A 24,245-nucleotide genomic window follows, 5' to 3' on the forward strand; every position below is an offset into this window, starting at 1 on the left:
ACCCTAAAATATTGACACTTTGAAAGGGATAATCATGAGATTAAAAGCCTACCTATACAAAAAGAAAACATTTTGTCTAATTACACATTGTTAAAAGAGCTGATATGGATCCGTCTATATTAGCTAAATTCAGACTTCTATTATAATAATCTGATTTTTTTGTCTACTTTTTAGGTTTTCTCCCTCATAGTAATATGTTTTCTGACTTTTAACCCTTCTAGGATACTGATTACAATACATTCATTCTCTTCTTGCTTCTATTTCTTATTCTGTAAGAATTATAATTGAGACATTTTAATTCATGATCACAGAGTACCCTTTGATTCACCAAAAGAACCTCCAATTTTCATACAGTATATAACATTAGTACAGAAAATATAATTAACAAGTGTCTCATTACCAGTTGATTTATCAGTCTTTATGAACCACAAGGAGATAGAAACTCAACATTATAGAAAACCAGCCCCTTAATAACCAGCCTCTCATAACTAAATTGCCTTTTTCAAATATAATTTGAAAGCAGACATTGCACATAAGGACATAAATGATTTGGTGAAATAAATTTTCTCAGTTCCCTATCTTGAATTCTAAATTGCTTAGCACAAAGCCTGGCATACGATAAGCAATGCATAAATGTTAAGAATGAAAAGAGAAGGGAAGAAGAAAAGAGGAAAGGAAAGGAAGAGAAGAGGACAAGAGAGGAGAGAAAATGTCTTTTTTTTATTGTAGCTTTTTATTTACAAGATATATGCATGGGTAATTTTTCAGCATTGACAGTTGCAAAAACTTTTGTTCCAATTTTCCCCCTCCTTTCCTCCAACCCCCTTCCCCAGATGGCAGGTAGACCAATACATGTTAAATATGTTAAAGTATATGTTAAATGCAATATATGTATACGTGTCCATACAGCTATTTTGCTGCACAAGAAAAATTGAACTTTGAAATAGTGTACAATTAACCTGTGGAGAAAATCAAAAATGCAGGCAAACAAAAATAGAGGGATTGGGAATTCCTCGTAATAGTTCATGCTCATTTCCCAGAATTCTTTCACTGGGTTTAGCTGGTTCAATTCATTACTGCTCTATTGGAAATGATTTGGTTCATCTCATTGTTGAAGAGGGCCACGTCCATCAGAATTGATCCTCATATAGTATTGTTGTTGAAGTATATAATGATCTCCAGGTCCTGCTCATTTCACTCAGCATCAATTCGTGTAAGTCTCTCCAGGCCTTTCTGAAATGATCCTCTGGTCATTTCTTACAGAACAATAGTATTCCACAATATTCATTCAACAATTCTCCAATTGAAGGGCATCCATTCTGTTTCCAGTTTCTGGCCACTACAAAGAGGATGGCCACAAACATTCTCGCATATACAGGTCTCTTTCCCTTCTTCAAAATCTCTTTGGGATATAAGCCCAGTAGTAATGCTGCTGGATCAAAGGATATGCACAGTTTGATAACTTTTTGAGCATAGTTCCAAATCGCAGGAGAGGAAATTTCTGAAGAGAGTAAGAGAGAACTTGCAGCATACTTCAAAACTCAGAGGAATATGAGGTTGATTCTCAGTTACATATATCATCAAAATTTAAGTTCATGTTCTGAATTTCAATCAGTCCTGGCACCAATAATTATTCTGACATTTTATGAAACAATATCCTGAAGTTGAATTAAAATAATGACTGAATTTAATTACTATCATGTTGATTGATGAACTTTAATTGGTCAGTGATTTTAGGGATCATCATTTAAAAGTAAAAAGGGGGATTATATTAGATAACTTTCAATAAATAATAAACAAATGTTTATTAAATACTTTTTTATGTTCCTATAATTGTGTTAGGTTTGAGGGATCAAACAAAATAACAGTTAAAAATAAGATAATTCCTACTTTCAAGGGACTTACATTCTGTTAAACTGAAAGAAGGAAATGAGCATTTATTGAATGCTTACTATTTGTCAGCCACTATCATAAGCTTTTTACATATATTTTCTCATTTAAACCTTACTACAATCCTGGGAGGTAGGTGCTATTATCAGCCTAGTCTTTTAGTTTAAGGAAGAGAGGGAAGCAGATATTGAATGATTAACTGGGGTCACATAACTATTAAACATCTGAAATTGGATTTTAATGCAGATCTTTTTGATTCCAGACCCTATACTCTATCCACTACAGGATCCAGCTGTCTCAGCATATGCAGAATAAATTAAAAAAAAAAACCTCAAAACAAAAGGTAGTTAAGTGCAAAATCATTTGGGGAGAGGACATTTAAAGTGTGAAAGATCAGGAAAACTTTCCTGTAGAAGATTTAACTTGAGTTGATGAATTCTATGTCAGCATAGAGTAAATGTTGAGTATGGGAGAATAGCCATTTCAATATTAGAGAAAAAGAAGGTAGAAAATCAGGTGTATGGAACAGAGGTCATTTTGTCTGCTTTTTAATGTGTGGGAAAATAAGTAATGTATAATGAGTTAGGAAAATAGGTATAAACTAACATTTATTAAATGTCAACAATGTGCACTAAGCAAAGAGCTGAATATGCAAAGAAAAAAGTAAAATCTCTAGTCCTGATTTCAAAGAGCTCACATACCAATGACAGAAAGAACATACAAACAATTATGTACAAACAAGATGTGTGTGTGTGTGTGTGTGTGTGTGTGTATATATATATATATATATATATATATATATATATATATGATAAAGTTGGGTTGATCTCAAAAAGAAGGCACAAAGATTAAGGAGGATTGGGAAAGCCTTTTTGTAGAATGTGAGATTTTTGTCTCAAATATAAAGGAAAGCACAGAAACTATAAGACACAGATGAGGATGAGTAGAATTCTAGATATGAGGATAGCAAGTGAAAATCCGTGAAAACAACAAACTGTTTTTTTTTAATTTCCTTCTCTACTAAAGGTCCAGGTTTTGTTTGTTTGTTTTGCCATGTTCATAGATTCTTAGGTATCCTTTTATGTTCATTTCAGTCTTTCATTTAGAAGGGATTCCTCTTCCAAGGTATCAGGTTTTTAGGAGCAGTCATAATCACTTCAGGGAAAACTAGTCCCAGAAACACTCATCCAGAATATCTGAATTTGGTTTATACAAAACTAAGGACTAATCCCCTAATCTGAGGGCATGTTTAAATGCACTATTCACTGAACATTTCCCTAAAGCCTAGAGCTTACAGTCATATCTCTTGGGAGCCCAAAACTGACAGGGTTGAAATGGAGATAATAAAAGTTTAATTATTATCAGCAATGATGGTATTTAATAATTGTGATCTCACTGGGAACAATTTCTGAGAGAAATCATTTTGCTTCATTACAATATTTGAATGATGAGCCTAATAAAATCTCATATAAGAAACTTTAGAAATATAAGCATGTGTTCCCTAACAAACATTTATTACACTGATGTAAGGTTCTGAAGCCTCAAGCTCAGGTCAAGAGGGCAGAGCAGCCCTTGGGTTGTCTTTGGCACCATTAGCTAAAAAGGTTAACCAAATGCAGCTCTAAATACCTTGTGAATCATGAAGAGAGCTATTTTCTTGGGAATTTAGACTGGGTGAAGTTGTTTTAGAAGGAGAACTAACTTAAAAACAAATTAGTGAGAATTCTAAGGCAAATAAATACATCAGCTTCATTGTGGTACAACTTACATACTATTCACTAGAGTCAGAGGACATGGGTTCAAATTTCTCTCTGGTACCTGTGTGCTGCTGGGAAAGACATATAACTGTCTTTCCTTTTTTTTTTTTTATTTTGAGAGTAAAGAGTCAGACTAGAGAGGTTCTGAAGTCCTTTGCAGTTTAAACAACCCAGTAAATAACTTTAAATTCCTTTACATTTTGACGTTCCTATCATAAGTAATGGAAGAGAAACTAAAACCTATTATATGTCAGACAGCTGGGAAATGTGTCAACTAGGGAAGAATATTGCAGTGATCAAGCACCAGAACAAGAATGGGGATTTATTTCAGTTGCAACTGGGGATAATTTGCCTTTCTGGAAGGAAGAAGCCAACCTCATTGATAGCCTTCTATGAATATACAGCTTCTGGATTGCCATGGAAAAAATAGACTATAATCTTCCACTTCCAATTTACCTACACCTTTCTTGAGTGTTTGATTTTTGGTTGTATCTTTGTGTTTTTTTTTCAGCAGAAGATTAGAGAAGGTTATGATTTCATTATAGTCTCAGTTGTACTTATTAGAAAGCATTGACTTTTTCATTATGTGGCTTCAGAACAGGATAGTCAGATAATAACTAGTATTTATATAGCACTTTAAAGGTTTGAAAATAATAATATGTTATTTTATCCTCATGATAACTGTGTAAGTTAGGTGATAGTATTATCTCACTTCACATATGGGGAAACTGAATCATAAGAGATTAAATCATTTGCATATGGTCATATCACTAGTAAGTTTAATTTAAAATCAAGTCTTTCTAATTCCACGTACAAAACTCTACCTACTGAGTCATTTAACTGCTCTAAGCAGCAAAATAGAACAGCTACCTAAAGACAGATATTTACAGCTTTTAACTCTTCTACCAACCTTTTAAAAAAATAAAAATAAAACCTTGGAACATCTGGCACAATGTAACTAACAAGATGCCAGTGATTAATGTGATTAATTCAGGCTCACCTTCTTTGAGAAAAGTTAGAACCTCACTCCAGAACCATAATTGTGGATCATAATGATTCATATATTGCAAGAAAAAAATAATATTGAAATCACAATCAAATTCTTCTAAAAATTACTGTTTTTCTTCCCAAAGAAGGTCTTTCTATGGTTCTGCTTTCAATATTTTTTGCTAAAGACTTGAAAAATTTCTAAATTGGGTCTAAAATAAATTTTAATGTAATTAGTAAATGTTTAAAATATGTATAAAGTCCAATACAAAATATAAAATGTTAATTTGTGGTTTTTCAGCCAATATGCAACTTCAATAATTAATTTCTATTTGGATTTAACATCATTGTTTTAAATGACACTGAGAGAAAGAAGCCATTTCAATTTTGTTGGCCCTTGCCACTGACCTCACCTGATCTGACAAAAGAGCTTACGGAGTAGATCCTGGAAACTGTCATGAAAGTGTAGGTTTCCTAAAATGACACTGAGGCAAGCTGAGGCATGATTTTTCTCTAGAGAAGATTACAATTTATTAACAGTAACATGTATAATTGTTAATTAAAATGGGTCACTCTGGCCACTTCAGCAAAATCAAGGACCTGAGAATAATCAATCTATTAGTTAGGCTAACTGTGATCAATAAATTGGATCAATTGCTTCTCTTAATGACCAAAGGTTCCAAGTGAGGGTCAACACAATCTTTTAAACTTACTTAAACTTAAATGTAAAATAATGTCATTCCTCTGAATGGCTTGATAATACATCATTTGCATCTCTCCTGGCAAAAGAAAACAAAAAATCTATTTGGTCGACATCTTAAGAGGAAATAGATTTTCCTCTCTATTATTTTTTCCTTGGGAGCCCAGAATATCTCTCAAGTGATAGGATTATTCTGAAGGACATAGATGTAGTCTGCAATACCTTTATGGGCTTCCGCTGTCTCTATTAATCTTTGTTAAGGGACAGGTCAATTCTCTGAGAGCCTCCACAACTGTGGATCATAACATTTGAAGGAGTTGCAGGGCAGCCTTTGGTGACACAGGTGTTGTGGACTGGGAATGAGATAAATTAGAGGCAGAGAGAAGAGGAGAAAGGTCAGACAATGGAATGGCCTTTCAGTCAGAGAAGTCAGAGAACAGCAACTGCCTCTCAGTCTTCTTGTATCATCTTCTCACAAGAGAAAATCCATTCTGGGTTGGATCTCCAGCAGCCACTGTCAGGTGGCTCTTGTGTACTCCAACAGCTCTCCCATGTTTTCCAACAAATCCACCAGAAAATCAACCAGCCCAGTGGAGGTCCTTCCCAAACTACTTAACCTTCCCTTGCCCAATCACCCCTAAATTTGACAGCATGATACAAGAACAAGAGAGCCATTCACTCCCAAGTGGCTCAACCCAAACTGATTCTTTGTTTATCCAGAAATGAAGCAAGAGTCCCACTTTAATTTGGTTAGCTAGCAAATGTCCTAGCACCTAGGATCCATCACATTATTCACCCATGATTTTAGTTCCAACTGGGAAAGACTCTGTTTGGAGGTATATTGAGAAACAAGGTTTGATAAAATAGGGAATAAAAAGGATCAATGAGTAACAGGGATTATTAAATAATACAGTACAGCATTAATTTTCCAGACGAGTTAGATATGCCCTTGTGCTAAATGACTGTAATCACATATTATCTATAAAGGGCATACATTGATGCAATGTAACTTATGGTGAAAAAATTCAGAGATGAAAAGCTAAAGGGATTTTTTGAATTGGGAAACAAATACTGAGATTATCAACAAACTGTAATAAAACAGAGGCAATTATAAACCTATCTGGAAGCCCTCTTCCTCCAAAATAAATAAATATTTATTTGATTACTGAACATGCTGGAATAGGTTATCAAAATTGCCTTCCATTTTAAACTTACCTGGATCAGAACTTTTCTGAGCAAACCATTTGATTCAGATAAATAGCCCTTGTATGTAAATTATTGGAAATAGATTAGCTAACATTTCAGAAAAGGTCTATTGAGGGAGTATCTAATAAAAATATTCCAGGTGAATGAAAAATAGCTGTTTGTAGCCAGGATTTACAAAAAAAGGGAAGAAATTGAAAGATTATTTTCTACTATTACTTTCCTTTACCCTCCCACTATTAGAATACTTCTAAACAGAAGAGTATCAACCTCTTTTTTGAATGGACCATTTAATGAATGGGGAAATGGGGAGAATGAGAATGGAGAAAATTTCTGTTTCCATTTCACTCTAAAGTTCCACATTAAGGTAGGACCAAAAATTAATAATAGCAATGTAGAGTAAAAGCCTTTTTTATATTGCTAATTCACTTCTGGAAATGCTTATGGATACCTCTTAAACTATGAAATGGGCAAATTTTATATATGCTATATTCACACTTCCAGTGAGAGTTGAGAGAAAAGATAACTTAGAATGAATAATTTATGTTTTTTTTTTTCCAAAATCAGCTTTTAATGGGTTTCTGGAAAACTAAAAATTAAGGGAAAATATTCAAGCAAACTGTGAAGAATATTCCTTTTTTAATGATTTTTTTTTATTTTCAAAATATTTTCATAGATAATTTTCAATATTCATCCTTGCAAAACTTTATGCTACAATTTTTTTTGCTCCCTTACTTACCCCTCAATCCCTGCTCTAGATTCAATATATGTATGGGCACTTCTATGCTACATATTTCCACAATTACCATGCTGTATAAGAAAGATCAAAAAGGAAAAAAAATGATAAAGTGCAAGCAAACAACAAAAAAATATAAATATTATGTTATGATCCACATTCAATTTCCACAGTCTTCTTCTTAGTGCAAATGGCTTTCTCCATTATAAGATTATTGAAACTGAATTGAATACCTCACTGTAGAAAAGAACCTCCATCAGCACTGATCATTATATAATCTTCTTGTTGCTGTCCTCAATGTTTTCTTGCTTCTATTCACTTCACTTAACGTCAGTTCATAAAAGTCTCTCTAAGCCTCTCTGAAATCATCCCAATGGTCATTTCTTACAGAACAATAATATTCTATAACAGTGATATACCATAATTTATTCAGTCATTCTCCAACTGATGGCCATCCAACTAATTCCCAGTTTCTTGCCATTACAAAAAGGACTGCCACAAATATTTTTGCCCAAGTAGGGCCTTTTCCCTTTTTTATAATCTTTTAGGAATACAGGGCCAGTAGAGACAGTGTTAGATCAAAGAGTATGCACCATTTGAAAGCCCTTTGGGAATAGTTCCATATTGCTCTCTAGAATACTTGGATCAATTTGCAACCACACCAAAAATGTTTTAGTGTCCCAGTTTTCCCACATCCCCCCCCCCAACATTCATAATTATCATTTCCTTTAATCTTAGCCAGTCTGAGAAGTGTGTAGTGGTATCTCAGAGTTGTCTTAATTTCATTTCTCTGATAAATGGTGATTTAGAACATTTTTTTTCATATGACTAGAAATGGTTTTAATTTCTTCATCTGAAAATTGTTCATAGCCTTTGACCATTTATTAATTGGATAATGGCTTATAATCATGTAAATTTGAATCAATGCTCTATATATTTTAGGAATGAGGCCTTTATCAGGACCCAGAGATTTAAAAATTTTCCCCAGTTTACTGTTTCCCTTCTAATCTAGATTTTATAGGTTTTGTTTGTACAAAAATATTTAATGTAATATAATCAAAGTTATGCATATTTTCATTCCATAATATATGCTAGTTCTTTCCCTTTATTTTCCACATAGCTGAGAGGCAGACTACCCTTTGTTGTTCTAATCTGCTTATAGTATCACTCATTATGTCTAAAACCTGAACTGGGGGGTGGGGGGGGTAAGGGAGGAGGCAGAGCCAAGATGACGGAGAAGGCACATGCAACTTTCTAAGCTCCTCTCTTACCCTCTTTATCAATATTATATGGAGCCTCAAAAATAGGCTTGACTGCTACAATTAGATTAGAAGGATAACAACTCACCAACCAAAGAAAATTTGGAGTCTTTCCAGAAAATGTTTGTCCTCAGGGCTGGGAAAGATCAGCACAAACAGGGAGAGAACTAGAGGCTTCAAGCGGAGTCCCAAAGCTGAAGTGAGAGGACATGTTGCAGCACAAGCTGACAGCCCCAACCCACAGTACCGGGCTTTTCCTTGGGGCAATTGTGAACCTGCACGGCAGTGGGGCACAGCCCAGGGCAGCCTCTAATCTGCACAGTGTGGGGGTCTCAGCTTGGGGCAATAGAGCTTTCACAGAGCAATTTGCTTCTGGGCAGAGACTTCCAGTAGAGCCCAGCTATCTGCTGGTCAGCTGCTAATATCCACAGCCCCATAAGGGGCTCTGTCCTGGGGCAGTGACACTTTCACCATTTAGTCTCTCGCCTTAGGGTAGTCACTAAACCACACAGCTCAACTGGGCACTTCGATAGCTTGGCCAGTCCTAAATCACCTCCGGTTGGGGAAAGGGGAAACTTTCACCCAGAGCATTCCCATACCTCAGAGCCTGGAAGCTGGTTTACATATCTCCCTGCTCTGTAGAGGAAGCTGGTAACCCCCTTGCCTAGAAGGCAGAGCCTAAAGGCTTTAACAAAATGAATAAAAAAATGAAAAGAACTATGGACAGCTTCTATACAGAAAGAGAGCAGGTCTACAAACCTGAAGAGACTACACAGGCACCAGACAATAGCCCAAAGGGGAATGTTACCTGTCCCCTTTTACATATTGCTCTCATAGAAGAGATCATTAAAAGTCTCTAAAGAGAATTAGAAAAAATGGGGAGACAAAAGAGAAGCTTTACAAGAGAGTAACAACTTCCTGAAATATGAATTGGGAAAGATAAAAAAATTCCCAGGAAGTGCAGGGAAATAAAATTTGTGAATTGGAAAAAGTAAAAAAAAAATGTCTGGAAAGTAAGATTTGTGAATTGGAAAAGACAAAGAACTCGCAAGAAAGTAGGATCTGTGAATTGGAAAAAGAAAATAATTCACTAAAAAAAAAATTAGTGAAATGGAAAAAAAATTCCATAGAGCAAAACAATTCATTTAAAAACTCAATTGGACATATACAGAAAGAAGGAAAAAAGATAATGAAGAAAATAATTCATTAAAAATCAGAACTGAACTTATAGAAATTAATGATTCATTGAGACAGCAAGAATCAGTCAAGCAAAACCAAAAAATGACAAACTGGAAAAAAACATGAATTATCTACTTGCAAAAACAACAGAATTGGAAAATAGATCTAGGAGAGATAATCTGAGGATTATTGGACTTTCCAAAAATTATGATGAAAAAAAAGCCTAGATATTATTTTACAAGAAATTATCAAAGAGAACTGCCCAGATGTAATAGAATCAGAAGGTAAAATGGGCATTGAAAGAATTCATCAAACACTTTCTGAAAATGACCCTAAAATAAAAACCCCAAGGAATATTGTGGCCAAATTTCAGAACTATCAGATTAAGGAAAAAAAATTTACAAGTAGCCAGAAAAAAACAATTTAAATACCAAGGTGCCACAATAGGGATCATCCAAGATGTGGCTACCTCCACATTAAAGGATTGAAGGGCCTGGAATCTGATATTCCAAATGGCAAAAGAACTTGGAATGCAGCCAAGAATAAACTACGCAGCTAAACTGAGCATTTTCTTCCAGGGAAGAAGATGGACATTTAATGAAACAAATAAATTCCATTTGTTTCGAAGGAAAAAACCAGAACTAAACAAAATAATTTGATCTCCAACCATACGACTCAAAAGATGCAGAAAAGGTAAAAGGCACTCTTGAGAATTGTATTTCTCCTGTGGATATATCAAAAGACTACATGTATAATTTGATTTTACTGATATAACACAAAAAAGGGAAGCAGATATGGAAAAAGGATGATGGCAGAAAAGGTGGGAAGGGGGATAAAAAGAGGGAAACCACATCCCACAAAAAGGCAAAGGAAACTTATCATATCTGAGGGAATTTAGAGAGGGCGAGGAACCTTGTATGAATCTTACTATCATCAGAGTTGGCTCAAAGAGAAAATAATTGACATACTTGTTTTAGAGAAAATTCTCTCTTGCCTCATTAAAAAGGGAGAGAGGAAAAGGGAAAAGAAAAAGAGTAATAAGGGAAGGGTACAAGAAAGGGGAAAAGATTGAACGGGGAGGAGGGAAGAATTCTAAAGAGGGTGAGTGTCGTGATACAAGTGGGGTACATAAGTTTAAAAAGGGGAAAGAGGGTTGTGGTGCAATGAAAAGAAAAGCATAATCTGGGGATATTAGGATGGCAGGAAATACAGAATTAGTAATTTTAACCATAAATGTGAATGGGATGAACTCTCCCATAAAGAGGAGACAGATAGCAGACTGGATCAAAAGTCAGAACCCTACAATATGTTGTTTACAAGAAACACATTTAAAGCAGGGAGATACATACAGAGTAAAGGTAAAAGGCTGGAGCAGAATCTATTATGCTTCAGATGAAGTCAAAAAAGCAGGGGTAGCCATCCTTATCTCAGATCAAGCAAAAGCAAAAATTGATCTAATAAAAAAAGATAAGGAAGGAAACTACATCTTGCTAAAGGGTAGCATAGACAATGAAGCAATATCAATATTAAACATATATGCACCAAGTGGTATAGCATCCCACTTCCTAAATGAGAAGTTAAGAGAATTGCAAGAAGAAATAGACAACAAAACTGTAGTAGTGGGAGATCTCAACCTTGCATTCTCAGAATTAGACAAATCAAACCACAAAACAAATAAGAAAGAAATTAAAGAGGTAAATAGAATATTAGAAAAAATAGGTATGGTAGATCTTTGGAGAAAATTGAATGGAGATAGAAAGGAATATACTTTCTCCTCAGCAGTTCATGGAACTTATTCAAAAATTGACCATATATTAAAATATAAAACTTCAAATTAAATGCAAGAAGGCAGAAATAGTTAATACTTTCTTTTCAGATCACGATGCAATCAAAACTACATTTAACAAAAAGTTAGGGGTAAATAGGCCAAAAAATAATTGGAAACTAAACAATCTCATCTTAAAGAATGATTGGGTGAAACAGAAAATTATAAGATACAATTAATAATTTCACTCAAGATAATGACAATGATGAGACATCATAACAAAATTTGTGGGATGCAACCAAAGAGGTAATAAGAGGAAATTTTATGTCTTTAGAGGCTTACTTGAATAAAACAGAGAAAGAGAAGATCAATGCAACTAAAAAAAAACTAAAAAAAAAAACCAAATTAAAAACCCATAATGAAATACTAAATGTGAAATTCTAAAATTAAAAGGAGAAATTAATAATATTGAAAGTAAAAAAAAATTATTGAACTAATTAATAAAAACTAAGAGTTGGTTCTATGAAAAAGCCAATAAAATATATTGGTAAATCTGATTAGAAAAAGGAGGGAGGAAAATGAAATTAGTAGTCTTAAAAATGAAAAGGAAAAACTTTCCACCAATGAAGAGGAAATTAGAGAAATAATAAAGAGTTATTTCGCCCAATTTAGGCCAATAAATTTGGTAACCTAAGTGAAATGGATGACTACCTCCAAAAGTATAGACTTCCCAAAATAACAGAGGAGGAAGTAAATTGCTTGAATAGTCCCAATTCAGAAAAAGAAATAGAACAGCCTATTAATCAACTCCCTAAGAAAAAATCCCCAGGACCAGATGGATTTACATGTGAATTCTACCAAACATTTAAAGAACAATTGGCCCTAATGCTATATAAATTATTTGATAAAATAGGGAATGAAGGAGTCCTACCAAATTCCTTTTATGACACAGACATGGTACTGATACCTAAACCAAGTAGGTTGAAAACAGAGAAAGAAAATTATAGACCAATTTCCCTAATGAATATTGATGCTAAAATCTTAAATAAGATATTAGCAAAAAGACTACAGAAACTCATTATCAGGATAATACACTATGATCAAGTAGGATTTATACCAGGAATGCAGGGCTGGTTCAATATTAGGAAAACTATCAATATAATTGGCCATATTAATTAACCAAATTAACAAAACCATATGATCATCTCAATAGATGCAGAAAAAGCATTTGATAAAATCCAACATCCATTCCTATTAAAAACACTTGAGAGTATAGGAATAAATGGACTTTTCCTTAAAATAATCAGCAGCATCTATTTAAAACCATCACTAACCAACACTATTCAGTATCGTATTAGATATGCTAACTTTGGCAATAAGAGTTGAGAAAGATTAAAGGAATTAGAGTAGGCAAAGAGGAAACCAAATTATCACTCTTTGCTGGTGATATGATGGAGACAACCCCAGAGATTCTACTAAGAAGTTATTAGAAATATTCAACAACTTTAGCAAAGTTGCAGGATACAAAATAAACCCACATAAATCATCAGTATTCTTATATATCACTAACAAAATCCAACAGTCAGAGTTACAAAAAAAATTCCATTTAAAATAACTACTGATTATATAAAATACTTAGGAATCTATCTGCCAAAAGAAAATCAGAAACTTTATGAGCAAAACTACAAACCATTTTTCACACAAATTAAATCTGATCTAACCAATTGGAAAAAATATTAAATGCTCTTGGATAGGGCGAGCAAATATAGTAAAGATGACAATACTACCTAAACTAATCTATTTGTTTATCGCTATACCAATAAGATTCCCAAAAAACTATTTTAATGACCTATAAAAAATAACAACAAAATTCATATGGAAAAACAAAAGGTCAAAAATTTCAAGGTAATTAATCAAAAAAATCAAATGAAGGTGGCTTAACTGTACCTAACTAAAATTTTATTATAGAGCAGCAGTTACTAAAACATTTGGTATTGGCTGAGGAATACATTACTTAATCAATGGAATAGGTTAGGTTCAAAGGACAAAACAGTCAACAACTATAGTAACCTAGTCTTTGACAAACCCAAAGACCCCAGCTTTTGAGATAAGAACTTATTGTTTGACAAAAATTGCTGGGAAAATTGGAAACTAATATGGCAGAAACTAGGCATTGATCCACACTTAACACCATACACCAAGATAAGGTCAAAATGGGTTCATGACTTAGGCATAAAGCATGAGATTATAAATAAATTAGAGGAACACAGAATAGTTTACCTCTCAGACCTGTGGAAGAGGAAGGAATTTATGACCAAAGAAGGACCATTACTGATCACAAAATAGAAAATTTTGATTATAGCAAATTGAAAAGTTTTCATACAAACAAAACTAATGCAGACAAGATTAGAAGGGAAGCAATAAACTGGGAAAATATTTTTACAATCAAAGGTTCTGATAAAGGCCTCATTTCCAAAATATATAGAGAATTGACTCTAAAAAGAAATCAAGCCATTCTCCAATTGATAATTGGTCAAAGGATATGAGCAGACAATTCTCAGATGAAGAAACTGAAACTATTTCTAGCCATATGAAAAGATGTTCCAAGTCATTATTAATCAGAGAAATGCAAATTAAGTCAACTCTGAGATACCACTACACACCTGTCAGACTGGCTAGAATGACAAGGAAAGATAATTCGGAATGTTGGAGGGGATGTGGGAAAACAGTGACACTAATACATTGTTGGTGGAATTGTGAATACATCCAACCATTCTGGAGAGCAATTTGGAAATATGCTCAAAAAGTTATCAAACTGTGCATACCCTTTCATCTAGCAGTGTTACTACTGGACTTATATCCCAATGAGATCATGAAGAAGGGAAAGGGACCTGTATGTGCACAAATGTTTGTGGCAGCCCTCTTTGTAGTGGCCAGAAACTGGAAACTGAGTGGATGCCCATCAATTGGAGAGTGGCTGAATAAATTGTGGTATATGAATATTACGGAATATTATTGTCCTGTAAGAAATGACCAACAGAATGATTTCAGAAAGCCCTGGAGAGACTTACACGCACTGATGCTGAGTGAAACGAGCAGGGCCAGGAGATCATTATATACTTCAACAACAGTACTATATGATAACCAATTCTGATGGACCTGGCCATCCTCAGCAAAGAGATGAACCAAATCAGTTCCAATGGAGCAGTAATGAACTGAACCAGCTACACCCAGCGAAAGAATTCTGGGAGATGACTAAAAACCATTACATTAAATTCCCAATCCCTATATTTTTCCCCACCTGCATTTTTGATTTCCTTCACAGGCTAATGGTACAATATTTCAGAGTCCAATTCTTTTTGTACAGCAAAATAATGGTTTGGTCATGTATAGTTATTGTGTATCTAATTCATATTTTAATATATTTAACATCTACTGGTCGTCCTGCCATCTGGGGGAGGGGGTGGAATGATGGAGGGGAAAAATTGGAACAAGAGTTTGACAATTGTCAATGCTTTAAAGTTACCCATATATATAACCTGTAAATAAAAGGCTATTAAAAAAGAAAGAAAAGAAAATAAAATGTGTACTAGACTAATATATTGTTGGTGAAGTTAAAAAAAAATAAAAAATTAAAACATGAACTCATTTCAAATTTTTCAGCATATAGCATGTTAAGTGTGGGTCAAGGTCAATCATCTGCTATACTAATTTCCAATTTTCCCCTCAATTTTTGTCAAATAGTGAGTTCTTATTCCAAAAGCTTGCGGATGAAATTATCAAAAACTAGATCACTATAGTCATTGATTTGTGAATCTAACCTATTCCATTAAATGACTACTGTTTCTTAGCTACTGCCAAATGGTTTTAATGAACTCTACTTTATAATACAGTTTTAAGTCTACTACAATTCAGCCACCCTCATTTGTGGATTTTTTTTTTTTACATTAATCCTTTTGAAATTTTTCATTTTTTTGTTCTTCCAGATGAATTTCCATATGAACTTATTTTTTCTAACTCTGTAAAATAATTTATTGGGAGTTTGGTTGGTATAGCAATAAATAAGTAGATTAAATTAGGTAGAAATGTTATTTTTATTATATTAGCTTGGCCTACCCATGAGCACTTAATATTCTTCCAATTGATTAGATGTGATTTACTTGAGTGGAAGGTATTTTGTAATTGTGTTGATATAGTTTCTGACTTTGTCTTTCCACATACATGAAAAAATATTGTATCTTGTCTATAATTATTTTACATGGAATTTCTCTTCTTATCTCAATGATGGATTTTATTGATTACATATAGAAATACTGATGATTTCTGTGGATTTATTTTTTTTATCCTGCAACTTGATAAAGTTTCTAGTAGTTTCTAGTAGGTTTTTAGTTGATTCTTTAGGATTCTCTAAGTATTCCATCATACCATTTGCAAAGAGTAACAATTTGATTTTTTCATTATCTACTCCAATTCTTTTAATTTCTTTTTCTTTTCTTATTGTTAAAGCCAACATTTTAAATACAATATTGAGTAGTAATGGTGATAATGGGTAACCTTGTTTCACCCCTTATCTTATAGGGAATGGTTTGTCTTCATTACATATGAAGCTTGCTGATGATTTTAAATAGATGCTACTGATCATTTAAAGGAAAACTCCATTTATTCCTACACTGATTCCTGTTTTCATAGGAATAAGTATTGCATTGTTTCAAATGCTTTTTCAGTATCTATGGAGATAATCATACAATTTTTGTTAGTTTGTTTATTGATATTCAACTATGCTAATAGTCTTCCAAATATTGAATCAGCTTTGCATTCTTGGTATAAATCCTGCTTGACCATGATTTATTATCCTGGGGATAACTTGCTGTAGTCTCTTGGCTAATTTTTTATTAAAAATTTTTCTGCATCCATATTCATGAGGGAAATCAGTTTATAATTTGTTTTCTTTGTCTTGAGCCTTAACCTAGCTTAGGTATCAGCACCAAAGTTGTGTCATAAAAGGAATTTCATAGAATGTCTTCTGTCCCTATTTTTCCAAATAATTTGCATAGTATTGGAAATAATTGTTCTTTAAGTGCTTTGTAGAATTCACATGTAAATCAATCTGGCCCTGAAGATCTTTTCTTAGGGAGTTGATTTATGCCTTGTATATATTTTTTTCCTAAAATGGGACTATTAAGTAATTTATTTCCTCTTCTATTCTGGGCCATCCATATTTTTGTAAGTTTGCATCCATTTCACTTAGATTATCAGATTTATTGGTATATTGTTAGGAAAATAGCTCCTAATTATTGCACTAATTTCCAATTTATTAGTATAAAGTTCTCCCTTTTCATATTTGATACTATAATTTTGATTTTCTTCTTTCCTTTTTTCTAATCAAATTAACTAAAAGTTTGTCTATTTTGTTATTGTTGTTGTTTTCACAAAACAAACCCTTTGTTTTGGTTATTCATTCTATAGTTTTCTTACTTTGAATTTTTTTAATCTCCCCTTTTTAATTTTAAAATTTCAAATTTGCTATCTAACTGTGGGTTTTTAATTAGTTTTTTCCCCTATCTTTTTAGTTGCATGCTCAATTCATTAAACTTCTCTTTCTTTATTTTGTGCATGTAAGCATCTAGAGATATAAAACTTAACGGTGAAAAACTGCATTGACTACATCCCACAAATTTTAGTATATTGTCTCATTGTTTTTATTCTCTTTGATGAAATTATCAATTGTATCTATGAATTGTTATTTTACCCACTCATTTTTTAGAATTACCTCATTTAGTTTCCAATTAATTTTTTATCTATTTTCCCCTGGCCTTTTATTGCATGTAATTTTTCTTATTCTGAAAAAAATGCTTTTATTATTTCTGCCTTTTTGCATTTGACTTTGAGGGATTTATACTCTAATATAAGGTCACTTATTATATAGGTTTCATATTCTGCCAAGAAAAAAAGCCTATTGTTTTCTGTCTCCATTCAATTTTCTCCAAAGGCCTATCATACCTAACTTTTATAGAATTCTATTTACCTCTTTAACTTCTTTCTTATTTATTTTGTTGTTCAATTTATCTAGTTCTGAGAGAGTAATGTTGAGATCCCCCATTAATATAGCTGTCTGATTCTCGTTATAAGTCTTTTAATTTCTCCTCCAGGAATATGGATGCTATACTCCTTGGTGCATATATGTTTAATAATGATATTACTTCATTATATATGGTACCCTTTAACAACATGTAGTTTCCTTCCTTATTTATTTTAATTACATCTATTTTTGCTTTTGCTTGATATGAGATCAGGATGACTAGGCCTGCCTTTTTTAAAAATTTCAGCTGAAGCATAATAGATTCTACTCTGGTCATTTACCTTTACTTTGTATGCATCATTATGTTTTAAATGTGTTCCTTTTAAGCAACATATTGTATTCTAGCTTTTAATCCAGTCTGCTATCTGGTTCCATTTTATGGTACCTCATTCCACTGACATTCACAGTTAAAATGACTAATTATATATTTCCAACCATCTTGTTTTCCCCAAATTATACTTCTGTTTTTTAACCCTTTCTGTTCTGTTGAGTATTTTGCTTCTGACCACCTCCTCCCTCCAAAATTCTTTCCATTTTATCATGGTTTCCCCTTTCTTATATCTTATCCCTTCTATCTCAATTTGCACTTTACAAGCCTCCACCTTTCCTTTTCCTTTTTCCATCCTACTTCCTTATAGAGTGAGACAAGATTCTTTGTGAAGCTACACATGTTGGTATTCTGACATTTTCTCTTTGAGCCAACTCTAATGAAAATAAGATTTGCACAGTGCTCATTCCCCCTTCTTCCCCTCATTTGTAATAGATCTTTTTTGCCTTTTAATGAGTTGCAATTTATCTCATTTTAACTCCATTTTCCTCTTCTTCCAGTAGAATCTCCTTTCCATCTCTAGGTTCTTTTTCATTTCATCACAATAAAATCAAATTATACCTGCACCCTCTAAGTATATTCATAATAGAGGTACAGATCTCAAGAGTTAAAAATATCAAATTCTCATAGAGAGATGTAAGCTTTTACCTTTTAAAAGAAATTTATTTTTTTCATTTTAAACTTTTTATGCTTCTCTTGAGTTCTGTATTTGAAAATCAAATTTTCTGTTCACTGGTCTTTTCATCAGAAATAAATGAAATTCTCCCATTTCATTGAATGTCTATCTTTTTCCCCTGAAAGATAATGCTTCATTTTGTTGGATAGTTGATTTTTCATTGCAATCCAAGTTATTTTGCCTATCAGGAATATCAGATTCCAAGCCCTTCAATACTTTAAAGTGAAAACAGTGAGATCCTGAGCAATCCTAAATGTGGCTTCTTGATATCTGAATGTTTTTTTTTTCTTTCTGACTGCTTGCAATATATTCTCCATAATTCTGAAATTTAGCTACAATAATCCTTGGACTTTTTCTTTCTTTTTTTTTTTTCATGAGGTGCTTGGTGAATTCTTTCAAAGCCTATTTTATCCACTGGTTTTAGGACTTCAGGGCAGTTTTCCTTGATGATTACCTGAAAGATGATGTCTAGGGTCTTTTTTCATCATGATTTTCAGGTAGTTCAACAATTTTTATATTTTCTCTCCTGGATCTACTTTCCACATCAGTTGCTTTCTAATGTGGTAGTTTATATTTTCTTCTATTTTTTTCATGTATTTTTTTCTTGAATGATTCTTGAAGTCTCATTATATCATTCCCTTCCATTTCTATTCTATTTTTGTTCAATTCTATTTTTGTTATAACTTTTTATTAACAAAATGTATGTATTCATGGGTAATTTTTCAACATTGATGCTTGCAAAAACTTCTGCTCCAACTTTCCCCCTCCTTCCCTCCGCCCCATACCCTAGAAGGCAGATAGTCCCATACATGTTAAATATGTTAAATGCAATACATGTATAAATATTTATACAGTTATCTTACCTAACAAAAATCAGATTTAGAAAGAAGGTAAAAATAACCTGGGAAGAAAAACAAAAATACAAGCAAATAATAACAGAAAGAGTGTTTAAGTGCGATGTGATCCACAGTCATTTCCCAGTGTTCTTTCACTAGGTGTAACTGGTTCAATTCATTACTAATCAATTGGAACTGATTTGGATCCTCTCACTATTGAAGATCTCCACTTCCATCAGAATTGATCCTCATATAGTATTGTTGTTGAAGTGTGTAATGATCTCCTGGTTCTGTTCATTTCACTTAGATCAGTTCATGTAAGTCTCTACAAGCCTCTCTGTATTCATCCTGCTGGTCATTTCTTACAGAACAATAATATCCGATAACATTCATATACCACAATTTACTCAGCCATTCTCCAATTGATGAACATCCATTCAATTTCCAGTTTCTAGCCATTGCAAAAAGAACTGTCACATTTTTTGCACACACAGGTCCCTTTCCCTCCTTTAATATCTCTTCAGGATTAGTAGTAACACTGCTGGGTCAAAGGGTATTCAGAGTTTGATAACTTTTTTGAGTATAGTTCCAAATTGCTTTCCAGAATGGATGGATCCATTCACAACTCCACCAACAAAGCATCAGTGTCCCAGTTTTCCCACATCCCCTCCAACATTTATCATTATCTTTTCCTGTCATCTAAGCCAATCTGACAGATATGTAGCAGTATCTCAAAGTTATTTTAATTTGCACTTCTCTGATCAATAATGATTTGGAGCATCTTTACATATGGCTAGAAATAGTTTCCATTTCTTCATTCAAAAATTGGCTGTTCATGTTTTGACCATTTGTCAATTGTTGAATGACTTGATTTCTTATAAATTAGAGTCTATATATTTTGGAAATGAGGCCTTTATCAGAACCTTTAACTATAAAAATGTTTTCCCAGTTGATTGTTTCCCTTCTAATCTTTTCTGCATTAGTTTTGTTTATACAAAAACTTTTTAACTTTATATAATCAAAATTTTCTATTTTGTTATCAATAATGATCTCTAGTTCTTCTTTGGTCACAAATTCCTTCCTCCTCTACAGGTCTGAGAGATGAACTATACTGTGTTGTTTTAATTTATTTATGATCTCATTCTTTATGCGTAAATCATCCCATTTTGATCTTATTTTGGTGTAGTTTGTTAAGTGTGTATCAATGCCTAGTTTCTACCATACTAAATTTCAATTTTCCCAGCAGGTTTTGTCAAATAATGAATTCTTATCTCTTATCCCAAAATTTGGAATCTTTAGGTTTGTCAAACACAACAGTGCTGTAGTTATTGACTATTTTGTCCTGTGAACCTAACCTATTCCAAGGATCAACTAGTCTATTTCTTAGCCAATACCAAATGTTTTTTTTTTTTTTCACCACTGCTTTATAATATAGTTTTAGATCAGGTACAACTAGGCCACCTTCATTTGATTTTTTTTTTCATTAATTCCCTTAAAATTCTTGACCTTTTGTTCTTCCAGATAAATTTTGTTGTTATTTTTTCTAGGTCATTAAAACAGTTTCTTGGAAGTTTGATTGTTATAGCACTAAATAAATAGATTAGTTTAGGTAGTATTGTCATCTTTATTATATTTACTCGACCTATGCAAGAGCACAATATTTTTCCAGTTGTTTAGATCTGAATTTATTTGTGTGGAAAATGTTTTGTAGTTTTGCTTATATAGTTCCTGATTTTCCCTTGGCAGATAGATTCCCAAATATTTCATTCTGCCCACAGTTATTTTAAATGGAATTTCTCTTTCTATCTCTTGCTATTGGATTTTGCTAATGATGCATAAAAATGCTGAGGATTTATATGAATTTATTTTGTATCCTGTAACTTTGCTAAATTTATGGATTATTTCTAATAACTTTTTAGTAGAGTCTCTGGGGTTTGCTAAGTATATCATTGTATCATCTGCAAAGAATGATAATTTGGTTTCCTCATTACCTACTCTAATTCCTTTAATCTCTTTTTCATCTCTTATTCCAGAAGCTAGCATTTCTAATACAAAATTGAATAGTAATGGAGAGAGTGTGCAACCTTGTTTCATTGCGTATTTTTATTGGGAATGGTTCCAGTTTATCACTATTACATATGATGCTTACTGATACTAATTTTTAATGAATTATCTTCTTCACTTTTTCATCACAAATTTGCATTTGGCCTATTGAGCTTTTAAATAAGGTGTTTTATTCATTGATTTTTTTGCATTTCCTAAATTCTGTTTTTAAATGAGTTAATTTCTTTTTCAAATCTATTTTGTAGAGTTATATGCCTTTTCCATTTTGTCAAATCTATTTTGTTAGAAGTTATATGATTTTTCTATTTTACTAAAAATGTTTTTAAAAGTTTTCTTTAGATAATTTCTTTTTCCCAATACTCTTGCCAAATTCTCATTTCCTTTCCTCATTTTTCTTCTTTCTTTTAAGATCATTTTTTAATTCTTCCAAGAAAGCCTTATGAGATTGATACTAACTCAAATCACCTTTTTAGACTTTATCTGGAGATGAGTTGACTTTATAGTATCCTCAAAGTTTGTGGTCTGTTCTCTGTCTCCATAAAAGTTATCTATAGTCAGAGTTCTTTTTGCTTTTTTGCTCATTTTTTTTAATCTTGAGGTCTGCTCTTAAGGTAAAGAGGAGATTGTCTCAAGCTTTCTCTACAGAAAGTAGTAACTTCAGTCTGCCCATACAAAATTCTCAAAATCATAGACTTCAAACTTTAGCTATCCCAAGACTCATTTTTACAGGACAATCATTATTCATCATCTTAATATACCACAGCTTATTCAACCATTCTATAACTAATGGGCATCTACTCATTTTCCAAATACCTGTTATCACAAAAAGAATATATATATCTATATATATATATCTATATATATACATATATATGTATATATATAGATATATATATATAGGTATATATATAGATATATAGGTATATATATATATAGATATATAGATATTTGCACATGTGGTTCCTTTTCCCTCCTTTATGATTTCCTTGGGGTACAGACCCAGTATTACTGGGTCAAAGTGTATGCACAGTTTGATAGCCCATTGGGTATAATGTCAGGATGCTTTCCATAATGATTGGATCATTTCACAACTCCACCAACAAAACATTAATGTCCCAGTTTTCTCACATCCTCTCCAACATTTATCATTATTTTTCCTGTCATCCTAGGTATGAGGTGGTACTTCAAAATTGTTTTAATTTGCATTTCCCTGACCAGTAGTGTTTTAGACCATTTTTTCATATGACTATACATGGCTTTAATTTTGTCATCTGCAAATTGTCTGTTCATATTCTTTGACCATTTATCCCTTGGAGAATGACTTGTACTCTTATAAATTTGACACATTTCTTTATATATTTTAGAAATGAGACATTTATCAGAAACACTGGCTGTGAAGATTTTTTCTCCAGTTTTGTACTTCTCTTTTAATCTTGTTTCTGCTGGTTTTATTTTGTGCACCAAGTTTTTAAAATATAATGAAATCAAAGTTGTACATTTTATCTTTCATAATATTCTTCAGTTCTTCTTTGGTCATAAATTCCTCTTTTCTCCAAAGATCTGATAGGTTAATTGTTCCTTGCACTCCTAATTACTTTATATTATCATCCTTTATGTACAAATTGTGTACCCATTTTGACCTTATTTTAGCATGTAGTATGAGATGTGAGTCTGTGGTAAGCTTCTGACATTATTTTTTATTATTTTTTTTCAGTTTTCCCAACACTATTTAGATCATAATTGCTACCACTGCTATTTCAACATAAGCTAAAGCATAAGAAATTATGTTCCAGCTTTTGCCTATATTTGTCTTTCTGTGTCAGATGTGTTTCTGGTAAACAAAACATTGTAAGATTATGTTTTTTAATCCACCCTGTAACTCCATTCTGTTTTATTGGAGAGTTCATCCCATTCACATTCACAGTTATGATTATCAATTCTTTATCATCCTACTTTCTCCCCTGTATGTCCTTTTGTTCTCTCTTTCCACCATATCCTTATAAGTGTTTTGTTGTTTTTACCCACTCCATCCAGTCTTTAGCTCCTACCATCCTTCCCTCCTTCTCTTAGTAGATTTTTTTAACCCACCTTACTACTTATCTTCTAGCACTTCTCCCCCCTAATCTTACCATTTTTTCCTAGTGTTTCTGCTCTCCTTTCTATACTATCTCCTCATTTTCTTTCTCCTTTATTGCCCTACCTCTTTATAGGGTTAGATAATTTTTTGTACTCAACTGAATGATTAAATTATTCTCTTTTAGAGCCCAAACTGATGAGAATAAACTTCAGACAGTACTCACTTCCCTTCCTTCTTTCCCTTTATTGTTATAGGTCTTTTGTGCCTCCTCATGGGATTTAACTTTATCCATTATATCTCCTCTTCCTCTTCTTCAAGTACAGACTTTTTTCCATTCTTTAATGTTGTTTTCTTTTATATCATCATACCAGAGTTAATTCATAACTACATACCCTATTCATGTTGTTGAGGCCTAGATTTGGGGTATCTAAATAAAATTATGGTTTAGTTGAAGTCTAGTAGCAGTGCAAGTCCCCAGTAAAAGCATTTATTGGTCTGAGAGCTAGATTGATAAAAGAGGTTTATTATTAAGTTTGGAAGTAAGGAGATAGGTGAAGGTATGGATAAGAAGAGCACTGGATAGAGGATCCAGTAGACAGAGGGTCCTTACATGACTAGCATGTTTGGAATCTCTGCCAAGAAGGGATACCAGCATCTCCCTTTTATAATGGGAGATTTAGCTCAAGGGGCTTTTGGGTGTAGCCCCAAA

The sequence above is a fragment of the Sarcophilus harrisii genome, chromosome 2 (assembly GCF_902635505.1).
Source record: "Sarcophilus harrisii chromosome 2, mSarHar1.11, whole genome shotgun sequence".
NCBI lineage: Eukaryota > Metazoa > Chordata > Mammalia > Dasyuromorphia > Dasyuridae > Sarcophilus > Sarcophilus harrisii.